This window comes from Mandrillus leucophaeus, unplaced genomic scaffold (genome assembly GCF_000951045.1).
Source record: "Mandrillus leucophaeus isolate KB7577 unplaced genomic scaffold, Mleu.le_1.0 Scaffold545, whole genome shotgun sequence".
In the NCBI taxonomy this organism is placed as follows: Eukaryota; Metazoa; Chordata; class Mammalia; order Primates; family Cercopithecidae; genus Mandrillus; species Mandrillus leucophaeus.
In genome coordinates, this window is record NW_012105864.1 from 539,554 (window position 1) to 557,272 (window position 17,719).

At 42.3% G+C, this 17,719-nt stretch overlaps 1 protein-coding gene across 1 annotated transcript in view; it reads left to right on the forward strand.

Annotated features, from left to right (window-relative positions):
- NEBL (nebulette) overlaps nucleotides 1–17,719 on the forward strand; it is a 389,368-nt gene that overhangs the window by 8,834 nt on the left and 362,815 nt on the right. The window lies entirely within an intron of this gene.

Here is a 17,719-nt window from a genome sequence, read left to right on the forward strand (position 1 = left end):
ACGCCCGGCTAATTTTTTGTATTTTTAGTAGAGATGGGGTTTCACCATGTTAGCCAGGATGGTCTCAATCTCCTGACCTCGTGATCTGTTGGCCTTGGACTCCCAAAGTGCTGGGATTACAGGCGTGAGCCACGGCGCCCCGTCAGTGGGTCCTCTTTAAATGTTTTCAGATGAGTGCTTTACAGAGTGGTTCCTAGGACATCAGGGAGTCAGAGAGATACAGACATAGCCATGCATGGCACCCTTGTCCTCAAGGGCTTAGAACTCTTTTAAGTCTCTAGAGGAAGGATAAATCAATTACTTTTCTGTTCTGTTTCAGTTTTTACAGTTAGTGTTAATAGGAAGACCTTGGCTTTTAGCCTTAGGAGACCTTGGCTTTAGCGTGGAATCTAGAATAATATTTATGAGCTGAGTGCCCAGAACGTTTTAGGAACTAAGTAAAATGATGATTATTGATTTCTTCCATGCTCAGCTTGGCTATTTGAATTCAGCAAAGTCCTGCTAATGGGTCTAACAGTTCTTCAGGCCTCTCTAGTTGAACCTAGATAGGGCACAGACCTAACCATGAGAACTGGAAGTTGTGAGAAGGACCAGGTTTAAGTGGCAATGATTGTTTCTTCCATCACTGGAAATCCCGTATTAATTTTATTTCTAGTTAGCTGTGCAATTTTCTTAGCAGAGTCTTTGAGAGAGTTGCTTTGCGTTTGACTTCTGTTTACTTTTTCACACTCTCTGTTGACTCATCCTTATTGAATTCTAGGAGGAGCCAGAAGAGAACTAGTTCGATGTGTGCATTCTTGAATAGCATCTAATCGATAACCAGACTGGTGGTCTGTTGTACTTCTGCATCAGCTAAGCAGTCTAAAAAACCATTTGGATAAAAATCTTTGATTGGCACTCTGATGCTCATTATCCATCAAAGGCAGGTGCAACCAAACACAGAGAGCTTGGAGAAATAGGATGGCTGAACTCAGCCAAGGGTCTATAGATCTGGGATGTGCAGTGGGAGTTAGACGGTTGCCTGCCAATATTGAATTTGGTTTTAAAATTTGACTCCTGTATCCGTTAATCCTTTAATTGATCCAGAGTGTGAATTCCAGCAAATTCAGGCAATGCACGGGAGTGGCAAGAACACTGCAGCAAACGCATACATCAGTGCAGAAAGACGTGCCCTGTAAGTAGATGTATTTTTGATGGCCTGTTTGGATAACCTGCATGTCTTCTCCTGCCTACTCTCCCCACTATCTGCCCAGTCTCCTGAGCTTCATGCATTTCCTGCCACCACAGTTATTTTCTGAAAACGTGGTTCTGATTATACTACTCTCTTGCTCAAACACCTTTGATGGCTCCCTATTGCTTATAGGAGAAATAATTGGGTTTCTAGCAGACATTCAGAGCCTTTCACAGTCTACCTTCCTCTATCCACTTCCATTTAACCTCCTTCTCTCCAGCCATACTGGGCTGCTAGCTTTGAAACCTTCACCAAATTTCTTAATCTAAGCCTCAGTATCCTCATCTGTAAAATGGGTATAATAGACTCTACCTAATAGGATTAAGGATTCATTGGAATATCCAATCTAATAATAAGCTTAGCAGAGTTTCAGGCACATGGTAAGGAATTAATACAATTTAGATATGTTTATAATTTTAATCATTATTAACTAGACACAGTGATTTGACCCTTTACTCATGCTGTTCTTATGCCCTCTGGCACTGAAGTGACTTTGATCCTTAAGGCACATCTGTAAGGCTATGCCTACCTTTGCAAAGATATTCTGAATCTCTCAATCACTGAACTCTTTCTTTGTGATTCATTGTACTTTTTATGCCTCAATTATATCACCTATCAAAGAGCCTGCTTTGTACTATGGCCGTGTTTGTCTTCCCATTTGAGTTGGTTTCCTGCTGAGATTGGACCGTAGATGTTCTCAGCCTGGAGTGGGAGGTGGATTGGGGTAGGGGAGGTCAAGTCAGCCTGCAAGAGCTTTGCTCCTTGAAGGGACTACTTTGTGTTTTAAAGAGCAAGTGTGTAAGGAATTGAGAACGGGTGTTACAAAACTGCAATGCTCTGATGCCAGCCATGTGGAGTTAGCATCAACTCTGCAAGTGAAAGGCACAGAACAAAATTGCTCTCACTTCAAGCCCAGGAGTCCCTAGGTCACCTACACTTTGGACCAACTAGCTGCAAATCTGAGAGTTCCCACAACCCCCTCAGATTTGATAATTAGCTGGAACAATTCACAGGGCTCAGGACAGTGCTGTACCTAAGATGATTGTTTTAGCATAACAGATACAAACCAAGACCAGCCAGATGGAGAGACACTTAGGGCAAAGTTTGAGAGGATCCTAGAGCAAGGATCTTTAGAGCAAGGACAGAGGATCCTAGATGTGGGGCTTCTCTGTCCTTGCTCTATGGGATCAATATGTGTTATCTTCCTGGCACATTGATATGATCATCAACCAGGGATCTCCACCAATCTTTGGTGTCCAGAGTTTTTATTGGGGTTTCATTATGTAGGCATGATTGATTGACTCATTGGTGATGTGACTGTTCAATCTCCAGCCCCCTCTCTTCCCTGGAAAAGGTCAACTGATCTCATCCGGCTCAAAGCACCAACCCTCTAATCACAGAGTTGATTTTTCTGGTGCACTGAGCCACCTTGATCACGTCCCCTTAGATATGGTCCAAGGAGCTCATGAATAACAAAGACATTCCAATTACTTGGGAAATTTCAAGTATTTAGAGTATGCCTCCCAGGAACCAGGGACAAAGGCCATTCAAATTCTTTATTATACAACAGGCATGCTTCATGCTGTCGCCATCAAAGCTACCTTTGTTGTGTTGCCTCTTTACATCCTGAGCCTTCCTATGCCATCAGGACATGAATGAGGGCCTAAAATCCACCATCCCCAGTCAGTCAATAGAAGTTGGGGAAGATTAGAAATAGTTTGCTGCCTGTGAACAGGAAGGGGTGGGGGCACTAATCATGGGTGTACTCTTAATATAACTCTCTAGATTTTGTTTTTATTGATACATGAGTCTGTCCTATTGGCAAATTACATTCTTGAGGTCAGGAATGGTCCTAATTGCCGTTGTCTACACAGCACACATGCTGTGTGCTCAGAAACTGCCACCCTGTTGGAACAGATTGCCTATCTAGGTTTGCTGGGGGCATGGTGAGTTCTTTTGGCTGTCTGAGTGATACAGCTTAGCCTTATTCTAGGCATCCTCAGCCAAGAAAGCTGACTCAATGAGAAGGAATAGAGGACGAGTGTGGTGGCTCACGACTGTAATCCCAGCACTGTGGGAGGCTGAAGTAGGAGAATCACTTGAGGTCAGGAGTTCAAGACCAGCCTGGGCAACATAGCAAGACCCTGTCTCTAACAAAAAAAAAAAAAAAGAGAAGCAATAAACATATCTTTCCATGAGGATCTGTGTGGCGATCCCAGCTGTTGCTCGCCATGCTTGGACTGATAATGCACACGAACAGTAGCGAACACTTCCTCTGTTTAGGTGAAATATTGAAATTTATAGCTGGATTACTGGTCATTGACATGCAATGGAACAAAGGATGACAAGAATAATGTTGTCTACAAAGGTAGTTTATAAAAATCACTTTGTTACGACTGTTTTTCAAAGTCTTACGAGTGAACCACGTGTTTGACACATCAGGCCATATATACATTTACTTGCATATCATGTTTTTTGTATCTCCTGGAAATAAGTTTGATGGCTTCGTTTCCTGAAACTAAATTTAATCAGGGATTAATGGTCAATTCCTGATGAATGAAAGGTCTTAACAGGCTCTCGTGGAAGAATCTTCTTTTCTCATGTGATTTTCCTTCAATGTTCTGCCTTTTCTCCCACATTTCCAGAACTTTAAAAATAACTCTGTAGGATCAGTGCTTCTCCCCCAACCCAACCCTCCCCCACCGCACCATCTCTCCATTTCTCTTTCTCTCTGTTTGAAGTCTTTTCTGTTGCCAGTGACGTAGTTCTCTGATTCTCTTAACATTAAGGGGAATTCTATTTTAAAATGTCTAAATGCTTAAGGCACGTAATAATTAAGGGTTATTCCTATCAGGAATAGAAACACCGTATTAGAACAGTTCTTCCTCAGAGGCTACTAAAGAAGGAAAATTCTGTTTAGAGGGTTTGCCTCTGTGGTCTTTTTTTAAAACGGTAGTTATGTAATGTCAGGTTTAATTGGCTGGGAGTCAGGAAGCCAGTTTATTTGTGTGCCTCTCGTGTCATATATACCTGCAGGGCTGAGTGGCCCGTAAAAAGCACTTAAGATTTGCACACGGGGGCTGCTGCCCAGGAGGTGGCCTGCAGAATGGCAGTTTGGCAGACGTTGAAAGAAAAGCATACTGGTTTTTTTTTTTTTTTTTCTTTATACAGTGAGGAGTATATAATAGGGACTGAATAAACATGTGTTGATTGGCTGTAAAAGAACCTTTACTCTGAATGGGAGACAGCAGTCGCTGATCTGATAGCAAGCTTCCCAAGTCTGGCTTCTTTCTCTGGGTCTGTAGCGGTGGGTCAGGAACAATTGTTACCCAGGATTTAAAAATTAATTCCCTAGCAGGAGAAAACAGGTGGTAACATAAAAGAAGACCCTGAATAGAGGAAGGATCAAGTAATTCTCAGAAGAGACCCGCAGGGGAGTGTTTACAACCTCACCTGTCTTTACCAACGCATAGATAGACATGTCAGGGGACAGGTAAGGTCTAGGAGTTTTGCCAACGTGGGATGAGGACAGGCTGATGATTCAATTGTGACAGTGGAGAGGCTTGGTACGCTAAAAGAGAAACATGTCTAGGAGGTGAACCCATGAATAGAAAGAAAGAATCTTGATGGTGGAGAGATGATGGAGAACATTTGAGTGAGAAGGAAAAGAAGGGAAACAGGTGGCCCTGCTGCTGGGCAGACCATGTGCCTCTTGTCCAGAATGGAAATGTCACAGAGGTTTTTTCAATGAACTACCTGCTGAAGGTTTAAGAGAGAATACCAGTTGGTTTCTTGCTTTGCTTTCTGTGGACAATGTCACTGCTTTCAAGCTGCTTTGCGCTTAATTTGGAAAACAAGTAAGAATTGGTTGATGGAGTAGCAGTTGTGAGGACTTTAGAACAAGTGGTCTCTGTCATGTTGAAATTCACAAGAGCAAAAGGAGTCACACCACACCCAGACTTTGAAGAAAGCCTTCACACGGTGTAGGGGAAGAAGGAAAGGCTGTGCTTGTTCAAGAAATCTTAGGTTCTCAGAAGCTCTGAGATAAATGAAGTGTGCCATATCCCTGTGACTGGTCTAGTCCTTAGCTCACAGTTAATTTTTAATAAAGATTTACTGAATAAACAAAAGAAGGAATAAGAAAAAAAGGTGGCTCAAGTGAGATAGAAGACTTTGAAAAATAAAATCCTGATTGAAAAGTGTTAATTATTTCAGAGAGAGAAAGGGGGAACACATCTTTAAAAAAAGTGTGGAGCAAAAGCATCATAGGACATCCCTTGGGAGCTTTCTAAGCTCAGATTAGCCTAACACACAGTTTAAAAGATGGATGACTGAGTGTTCAAAGATGGCAGACACAGTAAGACAGGGATCCGAAAAACCAAAACCATGGCTTGTGACAATTCTAAAGACAAAGTGGGTTTCAAAAGCACTTATATTCTAAGAAAACAGTGGAACCCTGGCTTAGGGAGGATAATTGTGATAATAAACGATGACAGGAAAAAATCCTATTTAGCTTTTATGCAGTTCCTTTTTAGCTTTTATCCTTTCAACTGAGAAGAATAGATTTACAACTAGAAAAGATCCAAAAACATCATTAAGAAATTAAAGTAAAAGTTAGGAGAGCCAGCAGTCAGACAACATCAAGTCATTTTGCATTGGGTTAAAGAGATTGGAATCGCTCCATCCAGAGGGTGGCATCTTAGGGACCTGCGAAAACCCTGTAGATGTGGTCCTGGAACTGAAATGCTGGAATCATGTCCCTTAGCAGTGAGAGTGGATGTGGTGGGGGAGTGAAGGGACCATTCCCTTCTGGGGCTGAGGCTGAGTTACTTTACCTCGCCGTCCCTCAGTTTCCTCACCTATAAAATGGTGATGTTGTCTCAGTTATCCCATCTGCAAAATGGGCATTCTGTGTCTCACTTGCTGATAATAATAGTATTTGCTACCTCTTCTGGTTACTGCAAGGAATAAATAAGATAATCTATGTAAATAGTTGATACATAGTAGACACCGTATAAAAGTTGGCTGTTATTACTATTGCCTATTCTCTTTGAGAAATTGTCAGCAAAAGAAAGCTTTGGGGATGGGAAAACATCCCAAGTTTTAGAAAGAGGAAGAGACAGATTGTAGAAATTACAGCCTAATTAATGTGACATTAATTCCTGGCAAAATCCTCATATGGATGAGTGCAGGATGGTTGTAAAAACTTCGAAATAAAAAGGCCTGTTAGGTTCTGTCATAGTTTGCTAGGCTTGCTGTGACAAAGTACCATAAATGGGGTGGCTTAAATAACAGAAATTTGTTGTTTTACAGTTCTGGAGACTAAAAGTCCAAAATCAAGGTGTCGGCAGGGTTGGTTTCTCCTGGGGACTGTGAGGGAAGAATCTGTTTCAGGCCTCTATCCTTGGCTTTTGTTGAATAGGTGGCCAGCCATCTTCTCCCTGTGTCTTCACATCAACTTCATGTGTGTCTGTTTCCTAATCTTGTTTTCTAAGGACACCAGCCATCTTGTATTAGGGGCCACACCTATGACCTCATTCTAACTTGATTACCTCAGCAAAGACCCTATCTCCAAATAAGGTGACATTTTGAGGTCTGTGGGGTTAGGACTCTAACACACTTTTTGGACTCTAGTACATACACAATTCAACTCCAACAGGTTCACTAAGAAAAGTCAAGCAGAGCAAAATTAACTGTTTTTGATGCTAGAGAAGAAAGGAAATATATACACAGTGAACTTAAAATTTTTTTTAAAACAAATTCAGTGCTGTTAATTATTTTTTATTTTTTGAGATGGAATCTTGCTCTGTCCACCCAGGCTGGAGTGCCGTAGCACTATCTCGGCTCACTGCAGCCTCTGCCTCCCAGGCTCAAGTGATCCTTCCACCTCAGCCTCCTGGGTAGCTGGGTCGTTCAGGCATGTGCCACCATACCCAGCTAACTTTTTGTATTTTTGGTAGAGACGGTTTCACCATGTTGCCCAGACTGGTCTTGAACTCCTGATCTCAAGTGATCCACCCACCTCAGCCTCCCAAAGTGCTGGGATTACAGGCGTGAGCTGCTGCACCTGGCCTCAATGCTGTTAATTTTTTGTATATCAATGATACCTTAATAAAGCTTATAAAAGATCAGTGTTAAAAAAAAGTAAAAGACTAACAGAGACTTTTTCTGAATTACAAGTTGACCACAGTATCTGTTTCTTCCTTTGACATGTGTGTCTTCGTGATTTCACTAATATTTTCAAGGAGTAATAACCTTTTCCTCTTTCACCCAGGACCTTTACTTTGTGACATTACGTGCTTTGTAAGCTTGTAAAACAATTAGAAAATTGTTCTCTGATAGATTGTTCTTGCTTGTAGGAGAATGGTATCGAAATATTCATAAGGAAATGAATTTCAGTTTCAAATGGCAAGAAGAAATATGGTTTAAAATTTTACAGAAAATGACATAGTTCTTGCTTTATGTTAAAAAGAAGGGGGAAAAACGCACGATTGTGACCTTGGCTCTAGTTCAATGTAGAGATTCTGGTGTGGAGATTTATAATCTTAATATTCCTACAATTTAGGATTTACATTTCAATTTCAAAATTTAATTATTAATTTTCTCATGAAACTTTCTCAGATAGCTTCACTTTCTTAAAACTCCTTTTATTATTTTATTAAGTAATGAAGGATTGTATCCGTATTTCCAGAGTGAGTGAAATAGACTTTTGTAATTGCCATTTTTTTAATACATAAGTAATGGGCTCCTAAAAAAAAAAGCACGAAGGCAGCATAGTTATGTCCTGTGATAAGAACTGGGTTGGTCTTGCTTTGTTTCCAGTAGACATGCTCCCTGGTTAGCCTTTTCTCCCAGGTGAACTTTATTACCTGATAGAAATCTGATCCATCAATTGAATTAATGTGTGTTTTGAAAACAGCATTCTTCTTCCATGCTTTCTCCTGACTTTGAAAACAAATCCCAAACACACTACTCTCTTTTCCTCCTCATAATCAGATCTTAGCTTTCAATGCCTCCTAAATACTGTTAATTTTTTGATAACTCTTTGTCCATTTGTACAAAAGCACATTTGTACTTTTTTGCCCCGTGTTTACAACCACACCAAAAAGATGCCAAATAGAAAACTCTCCCGGTCTTTAAAGAAAGGGCAAAGCTACTTCTCGCAAATTACATGACTAGAATTCCTCCTGTCTCCCAATAAATGAATGCCAGCAGTTTTCTTCTTTCCTTGGAGGTTCTACTGATTCTTTCTATTTTATCACTTGAGTGGCCAGAAATTCAGCACTTGTGGTGTGATGGATGTTTTTAACTTTTCTATGAACCATTGTTTTGAAATATGGGGTCTGGGCCCTGCTGGAGACTGTAGGGCTGTTCCCCATATTGCTTTTGAGGGGTGGCAGTGATCAGTAGGCGGGGGTCAACTCCACCTCTTGCGGCCTCTGTTCTTGTCATGCAGTGGGGGTTAATCTCTGCAGAGCAATTGATTGTGAGGAGGCAAAGAGAAAATGGATAATTATAAAGAACTGGGCACAGCTCAATAAATGGAAACATGAATGACCACGTGATAGTGCTTTTCCAACGCACCTCCCTTGCCCAGTCAGTTTTCTTTGTGGACCCAGGCAATGTTTTCCCTATTTCACTCTTCTGGCCTTTTCAAGTGTGTCAATTGTTTGAGCTATAGCAATGCAGTGATTACCAGTGATTACCTGGGTTTTGAATGTGCGTTTGAAAGTTGAAGTGTTACCTTATTATAGGCACAGCACTCAAGATTTCCAGAGTACTTGTATGTAAAAGGGAAATGAATCAGACACAGAAAAAGAAACATTGCACGTTATCACTTATCTGTGGGATCCACAAATCCAAACAATTGGACTCATGGAGCTAGAGAGTAGCAGGATGGTTACCAGAGGCTGGGAAGGTGAGTGGGAGAGTGGCGAGGAGGTGGGGATGTTAATGGGTACCAAAACAATAGTTAGAATCAATAAGACCTGGTATTTGATAGCACCACAAGGTGATTATAGTCAATAATAACTTAATTGTACATTTAAAAATAACTAATAGAATATAATTGGGTTGTTTGTAACTCAAAGGATAGATGCTTGAGGGGATGGATACCCCATTTTCCATGATGTGATTATTAAAAAAAAATTTTTTTTTTGAGACGGAGTTTCACTCTGTCGCCCAGGCTGGAGTGCAGTGGTGAGATCTCAGCTCACTGCAACCTCTGCCTCCTGGCTTCAAGCAATTCTCCTGCCTCAGCCTCTGGAGTAACTGGGATTACAGGTGTGCACCACCACACCTGGCTAATTTTTGTATTTGTAGTAGAGATGGGGTTTCACCATGTTGGCCAGGCTGATCTCGAACCCCTGACCTTGTGATCCACCCACCTTGGCCTCCCAAAGTGTTGAGATTACAGGCGTGAGCCACCACGCCCAGCCTGTGATGTGATTATTATGCATTGCATGCCTGTATCCAAACATCTCATGTACCCCACAAATATATACACCTACTATGTACCCACAAAGGTTAAAAATAAAAAATTCAAAAAGTACTCCTGTATGTATTTCAAATTGGATTGCATTGTCAAATTATTTTAGATTTTGTGTAAGATTTGGATTTGGAATAAGAGTTAATAAAGAAAGGCGATAAAGAGACTCCAGTCTGTGAAGATTTATTTTATAATGTTGATAATTGAGGAAAGTGTGCATCCAGCATCTCTTTAACATTTTGAATAATGTGGAGAGTTTGTGCTGCTGGTTTTGAGTGCTGTGCTACTTTTCCCATATTCTGTTTCATATTGTGAATTTCTAAACACAGGTGCTACTGAGGCCCACGAGCACAAAGACATGAAAATTTAATGTTATAGCTTGTTTCCATTGTGGCTCACTTTTTTTTTTTTGGCAGAGTCTCACTCTGTCACTCAGGCTGGAGTGCAGTGGCGCAACCTCTGCTCATTGCAACCACCACCTCCCAGGTTCAAGCGATTCTCCTTCCTCAGCCTCCCGAGTAGCTGGGACTACAGGCACATGCCACCATGCTTGGCTAATTTTTGTATTTTTAGTAGAGATGGAGTTTCACCATGTTGACCAGGCTGGTCTTGAACTCTTGACCTCAGGTGATCTGCCTGCTTCGGCCTTCCAAAGTGCTGGGATTACAGGTGTGAGCCACTGCGCCCAGCCTGTGACTCACTTTTAAATCTGACTTTAGTGTTTGCTTTAAAGAAAATTTATTCTCTATATGGTATTAATAAAATGAGAAGTTCCTCTCTGAACTGCAGAATCATTCTCTATGATTAAGCCAATTTTTAGGACACAGTTTCCCAAAAACACTGAATCAGGTGGAATAGATTTCTGAAAAATATACATATCATGTCTGTATTCATTATGAACTTCTCTATTTTGCCCCTTCTATTTTGTTCATGTGGTCTTATTTCATTTTGCATCATTTAACAAATATAACGAGGTGCTACGTCTTACTTTTAAGATGTAAAGGCTTACATTTATTTCTGTATATGCTTTTATTTTAAGAACTTAATTTACGGCCGGGCACAATGGCTCACGCCTGTAATCCCAGCACTTTGGGAGGCTGAGGAGGGAGGATCATGAGGTCAGGAGTTTGAGACCAGCCTGACCAACATGGTGAAACCCCGTCTGTACTACAAAAATTAGTTGGTTGTGGTGGTGTGCATCTGTAATCCCAGCTACTCAGGAGACTAAGGTGGGAGAATCACTTCAACCCTGGAGGTGGAGGTTGCAGTGAGCTGAGATTGCATCATTGCACTTCAGCCTGGGAGATACAGTGAGGCTCCGTCTCAAAAAACAAAAACGAAAACAAAAAAAACCTATATATATATACAAACACACACACACACACACACACATATATATAAAACAAAAAATTAGCCAGGTGTAGTGGCAGGTGCCTGTAATCCCAGCTATTCAGGAGGTTGAGGACGCTGAGGCAGGAGAATCTCTTGAACCTGGGAGGCGTAGGTTGCAGTGAGCTGAGATCTCACCATTGCACTCCAGCCTGGATGACAGAGCAAAACTCCGTCTTAAAAAATTTTTTTAAATTTGAAATACAAGAGTCTTTGCAGCCTTGCTGTATAGCGTGGGCATTAAGAGCCAGACTCATTTCTTTTTGAGCTCTAGACCCACATGGGGAACCACTTCATCTCTTCAACCTCAATTTCGTTATCTGTGAAATGGGAGATAATATTGAATAATAGCATCTACTGCCAAGAGTTGTTGAGAGGTTTACAAGAGATAATGCATAGAAAGTGCCTGACCCCTAAGTATTACGTATTTTCACGGCCATTGCACAGTTGTGAGCTAGAAGGCTCATGGTGTGGGGTGGACAATTTTGGCCTGGGAGACGAGTTTCTCAGTCAGATAAAATCCACCAAGTCTGAAGATGGAGGTTGAGACCAAGGAGACCAAGACTTTGGTTGTAAGTACATAAGGTGGTGCTGGTTTTCTGTGGGGTTATTCTATTATTCATGTTGCTACAAACAAGGAAACTGATGTACAGTTGTTTTTTTCAAGGGCACTCTTCACTTTAGAAGAATAAAGAAGGAAAATAATGCGGTCATTGGATTTCTGGACTACAGCTTGACTCATTAGTCTTTCTTTTCTCTTTAAATAGAATGTTAAATTACTGTTCTGAGGTTCTGAAATTCAGAGTGGAGTTTGTGCTTGAACCAAGTATAATATTACTTGATGTGCAATTGGGCAGAATAGTTAGAAGTTTGGATGAAATTTTATCCTCTTCCTGTTTCTTTTTGGCTTTTGTTACTCTGGATTTTTTTTTTCTTTTTCTTTTTTCTTGGACAAGTTCTTGCTGTGTTTCCTAGGCTGGAGTGCAGTGGCATAATCATAGCTCACTGTAACCTTGAACTCCTGGGCTCAGGTGATCCTTTCATCTCAGTGTCCCATGGATTTACGTTGACTTTTGTCAGTGTTGGATACTATTGTCCTTGTAGCCTGTGATGTGATGAATAGCCCGGGGGCATTGTGTAACATTGGGAAATGGAGGTGAGGAGATGCTCATTGGATGCCTTTGGAATTCTTGGTACTAATGGTTTTAAAATATTTTACTGGAGTCACTGTCCTTGGGGCCCAATCTATGAGATTCGTTAATGATCATTGGAAGTCAAGGAGTGGCCAGACGGATGAGCCTGAAAGAGAATCCATGATGGATTGAGCTGTGTTGGGTGGAAGTAAGATCAGACTTGACTCTGTCTACATTCCTCGCAGGCCCTGGAAGGCTTGCCTTCTCTGTCCCATTTCTGGATAGTGTAAATGCACTCACTCCTTCATTTATTATTCAGTAATGATGGAATTCATTTGTTTATTTACTTAATATTGAAAGAGCCTCTCCTATGAACCAGGCGCTGTCCTAAGTACTTGGAATGCGGCAGTGAACAAAGTAGAGGAAAATTCCTGTCCTCGTGGAGCTTCTTAGTGGAAAGAAGCAGACAAAACCCAAAACAAAACAATCAGTAAAATATTAGAAACGGATGCATTCTGTAGAGAAAAATCGAGCAGGGGAAGGGGTAAGTTTCACTAGGTTGGGCAGGGAGTAGGAGGAGAGTTTGCAATTTTGCATAAGTTGGTCAGGGAAGTCTAGTTCTCACACTGGAGTAAAACCTGGTACAGGCAAGGGAATAGCAAGGGCACGGAGTGAACCTGGGGCATGTGGGAAAAGCAATCCAGGCAGGAAGCCTGTGTGGAAGGGAGGAAGGGGCCAAGGGACAATGGGGACCCTACAAGGCCTGTAAACCATTACAGGGACTGCAGAATCCAGGCAGCTCTGACTAAGGGGGCAGCTGCTGGGGTGTTGAGCAGAGGAGTGACGTGATGTGTGACTTAGGGTTTTAGTTTTTTTTTCACTTTGCCTGGCTGTAAAAATAAAGCACTAATGGGCTAAAAAAGGACTTTTGTGTGTGTGTGCTCGCGCTAAAGGGACAGTCACATATTTACTGTAATGATATCCCCTTGGGTGTAAACAAGAGTGCATTTTGTCATTAAAGTGAACCAAGAGTTATCATGAGGCTATGGTCCTTGAGCGAGTTGGACCCCCTGGAAGTTTCTACACATGAGTGTCAGAAGAAAGTGATGACGCAGGAGATTTCTGTCATCATCAGTGACAAAGTCATGACCGTTGACTAAAGCAGGGTGAATTACATGGTGTGCGTTGCTATATGTGCGAAAACATATCTTTTGTTTCCTGAATATAATTTCAGCCTAGGTTGCTTTAGAGGGAACTTGGAAAAATCCTGCAGAAGAATTGAGTCTTGTTTATTTCTCCAAAAATGACTTCAGTTCCTTTCTTTGCTCTCCCTCATTTCATCCTTCCCGTCTCTGCCCTTCAGTGATGACCAGAGGTCAGGGAATTGCCCTAACAGTGTGTATATTTCTGAGTGGTGGTCATTAATTTTCCTTGGCTTGGCTGAGGAAACATTCCTGTCACCTCTTTTGAACATCGAGCACCACCTTGGTGTGAATGAGTTTCGACAACGGGACCTTGTTCTGCAGCCAGGGTTGAAGAAGTTGGCGAAATTCCACTTCCTATTAATTTTCTTGTACTATTTGGACACCTAGGAAAACATCTGAAGAAAGTTTTCATTTTGTGAGCTCATAATAAATGCCATAACGTGGTGTGCCAGGCTGTTGGCTTCGGGTGTGACTTTTGTACAGAAGGTGTGCAAAGAATGATTACTATAAAGATTAATTAGGAACATGTAATGATTCTGTCTTTTAAACTTTTGAAACATGGAAATGGATTTACACAGATAATAATTCTGAAGTTTTCACATCTCATTTTTATATTTGCCAAACAACCCCACCAGTTTCTTTTCTTGGCAGTGCATATGTTTGGAGATATATTGTATGTTCTTCAGCACATGTGACTTCATGTTTTTCTTCACATACTGTAGTTGTGCAAGTCCGTGGTTGGAGCCTCACTGGGTAGACTCCCAGCCATCATTTCAGCTTTAATTGGTTGTAAAATATTAGCAGGAAGGCAAAGTTATTTTACACCGAAGTGACTTTTTTGGGAAGTAGCAAATTAAATTTTATGGTAGCAGCTGTTCTGAGCAGAATTTGTCGGGAAGTTGATGAGAAGCGAAAGCTTCCAACAGTTCGATATAAATCCTTAGTTTAAAAAAGATGCAAGCCGCACATAAACGAGGCTATGGAAGTAGAGACAAATATTTTTGGTCCGTATTTTATTTATTTGTTTTGTAAATAATTTAAAAGTGAGGCCTTCGTTATTTCATAGTTCAGTCTTGGTCTTTCAAAAATAATCGTTGCTCTGATTTTGCAATGGGAGCCTTTATTTAGTTTAGAAGTCAATAATAATATGCTAAAAAAGGAACATAACTTAGTAGAGAACCTCCCTAAGGGGAGAGCTCTGAGTGGAAAAAACACAAACTGTTTTCCTCTGTTTTTACCCGACAGCAATCAACGCAGAATTGCTGTGACCAGATGTGTGAGGGATTTTCCCACACATACAGAGAAGGGATCAGTTCTGCGGTGGACACCAGCTGGGTGTCCTCCAGTTCACTTCTGACCTTATCTACCTGGAGATAGCACCAGATTCCACAGGTTGAGGGTTCAGTCCCACAAGACCGCCGCCATCACCCACTTCCGATGGCAGTCGCAAGCTCCAGTTCACTTTATTTGCGCTTGTGACTAACAGGCTATTAATCAGGGTTCCCATGACTCTCTCCTTGGGTTCTGTTAATTTGCTAGGGTGTCTCACAGAACTCAGGGAGACCCTTACTTATATTTACTGGTTTATTAGAAAGACTTACAGGTCAGATGCGATGTGGCTTATGCCTCTAATCCCAGCACTTTGGGAAGCCAAGACAGGTGGACCACTTGAAGTCTGGAGTTTGAGACAAGCCTGGCCAACATGGTGAAACCCCGTATCTACTAAAAATATAAAAACTATCTGGGTGTGGTGGCGTGTGCCTGTAGTCCCAGCTACTCAGGGGGCTGAGGTGAGAGAATCGCTTGAACCCAGGTGGCGGAGGTTGCAGTGAGCTGAGATCGCACCACTGTACTCCAGCCTGGGTGACAGAGAGAGACTCTGTCTCAAAAGGAAACAGAAAAAGAAAGACTATTACCAAGGATACCGATGAGGAGGTGCAGAGGGTGAGGAAGGGGTGCAGAGCTTCCATGCCCTCCCCTGCTGCACCCCCTCCAGGAACAGCTGTCCAGAAGTTCTCACTACCATGTTCTCTTGGGCGTTTTTGGGATACTTCACTGGATAGATGTGATTGAAGCGTGGACACCCATGTGGAGAAATGTGATTAGCCACAGAGGGGATGATCTAATGCTAACAGATGAGTGGGGAAAGCCAGCCAGACCCATCCTTTCAGGTTCTTCTTGGCCTCTCTGTGCAGGCTTCCTTCCTCCTGGGGATGGGGCAGGACCCCTTCTGAAATGGGGGTCTTGTGACCCACAATCAGATAATGGACGTCAGAGAATTTCTTTATGGAAAGGTAGGGGAAGGTGAGAGCATAGTCTTAGTTTCTATGGCCTGTCCTGGGGAGAGAAAGGAGCAGGCAAAAGGAGGGCAGGGACTGGGCACGGTGGCTCACGTCTGTAATCCCAGCACTTTGGGAGGCCAAGGTGGGTGGATCACTTGAGGGCAGGAGATCGAGACCATCCTGGCCAACATGGTGAAACCCCATCTCTACCACAAATACAAAAATTAGCTGGGCGTGGTGGTGCGCAGCTGTAGTCCCAGCTACTCAGGAGGCTGAGGCAGGCCAATCGCTTGAACCCGGGAGGTGGAAGTTGCAGTGAGCCGAGATCACTCCACTGCACTCCAGCCTGGCGACAGAGCGAGACCGTGTCTAAAAAACAAAAACAAAAACAAAACCACCACCACAACAACAAAAAAGGAGGGCAGGATAAAGCTCTGCCTGAGAGATTCTGTTTTCTGAGGCCTAAAGAGCCCCAACATTCTAACACAGGACTATCTTTCACCTTCATCACTCTGATGCTGTTCCAAAGCTGCTTTGGGAACCACGGACCAAAGTCCACATAATTTAACAGAAGAAATACTTACTGTTTCAGTCACTTAGGAAATAACAAGGGTCCTGGGAGTGATGAGCCATGAACTGTGGATGGAAACTAATGTACATGTTTCATAATATCACAGGGGTATACTGGATGAATCATTTGAGAAGAAGCTGGGACATTTGCATGTGTTATTCCCTTTCTGGAACTTTCTCCCACCACACACCTTTGTCTTGTTGATGCCTTTTTGTCCTTTAGGCCTCAACTGTCAACGGGGATGCCTTTTCTGGTCTGGCTAGTTCTCTCTACTGTAAACTCTTCTAACCTTGTGTAGTTCTTCTTAGCACTCATTTTATATTTATTTGAGTAATTCTTTATCCTGTGAACTCCAAGAGATAAAGAAGAGTTCCGTTATTTTTTCTGAACATTATTGTATCATCACTGCCTAAAAACAACGCCTGGCATGGTGATAAATATCTGTGATTGATAAATATTTGTTTCCTGAAGGAACCTGTGAGTGAATTGAATTTGGTTGGCGACAGGAAGGCCAGTACAAAGATTCCTGCCTGCAGCCTCAAGTCCAAATGCTGAAGGGGCCGGGTAGCTAAGGTAAACGGGTGAAGCAGACTGTGAGGAGCTTGAGTTGCTCTGGGCAACCAGATAGAATGTTCTGGACAGGTGCCTGCTTGGTGGATGTTCTCTTGTTCCTTCCGTGGAGGCGGATTCTTCTTACTCAGGGATGTAGGCTTGAACTGTGGTAAATATCAAGGACTCCCCGGGAAGACAGGACTTATGGAGTAGAGAAGACTGAGGAAACTTACACTACTCTTCATTGAAGTCTTTCTAGAATCCACAGCAATGGTGACTGAAAGAGGAAATCACGAGGTAAAGTTAGCCTGCAGTGGGTTGAGGACTGAGTGGGAAGTGAGAAGGGAAAGCCAGTGAAGGGAGGCTCCTCCCTTGAGAATTTTGTCCAAAGAAAAGAAAAAAAAAAGGCAAGAAAAGAGACCAGAGGAGAAACAGGGTCAGAGAAGAATTCCAGAAAGATACAAGGGAGGGGAGGGACTTTCTTTGCCAATGAGGACCCCTTCTTCTGAGAAACTGGGCGAAGGTCCCTAGTTTCTGAGGTGAAAACGGCAAACGGACAATGAGACCTTGTCGGGAGGCAGGAGGAGGTCCCAGGCTCAGTGAGGGGAGTGCGTGTGGGGTTGGGGTTTTGCTTTGGGGAAGCTGTGTGTGGATGTAGTCCTAAATGCATCTCCATTTCTACTTTTTATCACAGATTTTATTAACAGGTGCTGAAGAAATATTACTAGAAAGATGGAGGCAAAGCTTCCCTTGCTTTTTGCTTCTGACTTGAAGAGTCACTAGAAGTCTCAGGCACTTTGGAAATCTTGAGTGGGAAGAGGCATTATGGCAGGGAGGACCTTGTGGACCCATGGAAATCAAGAAAGCA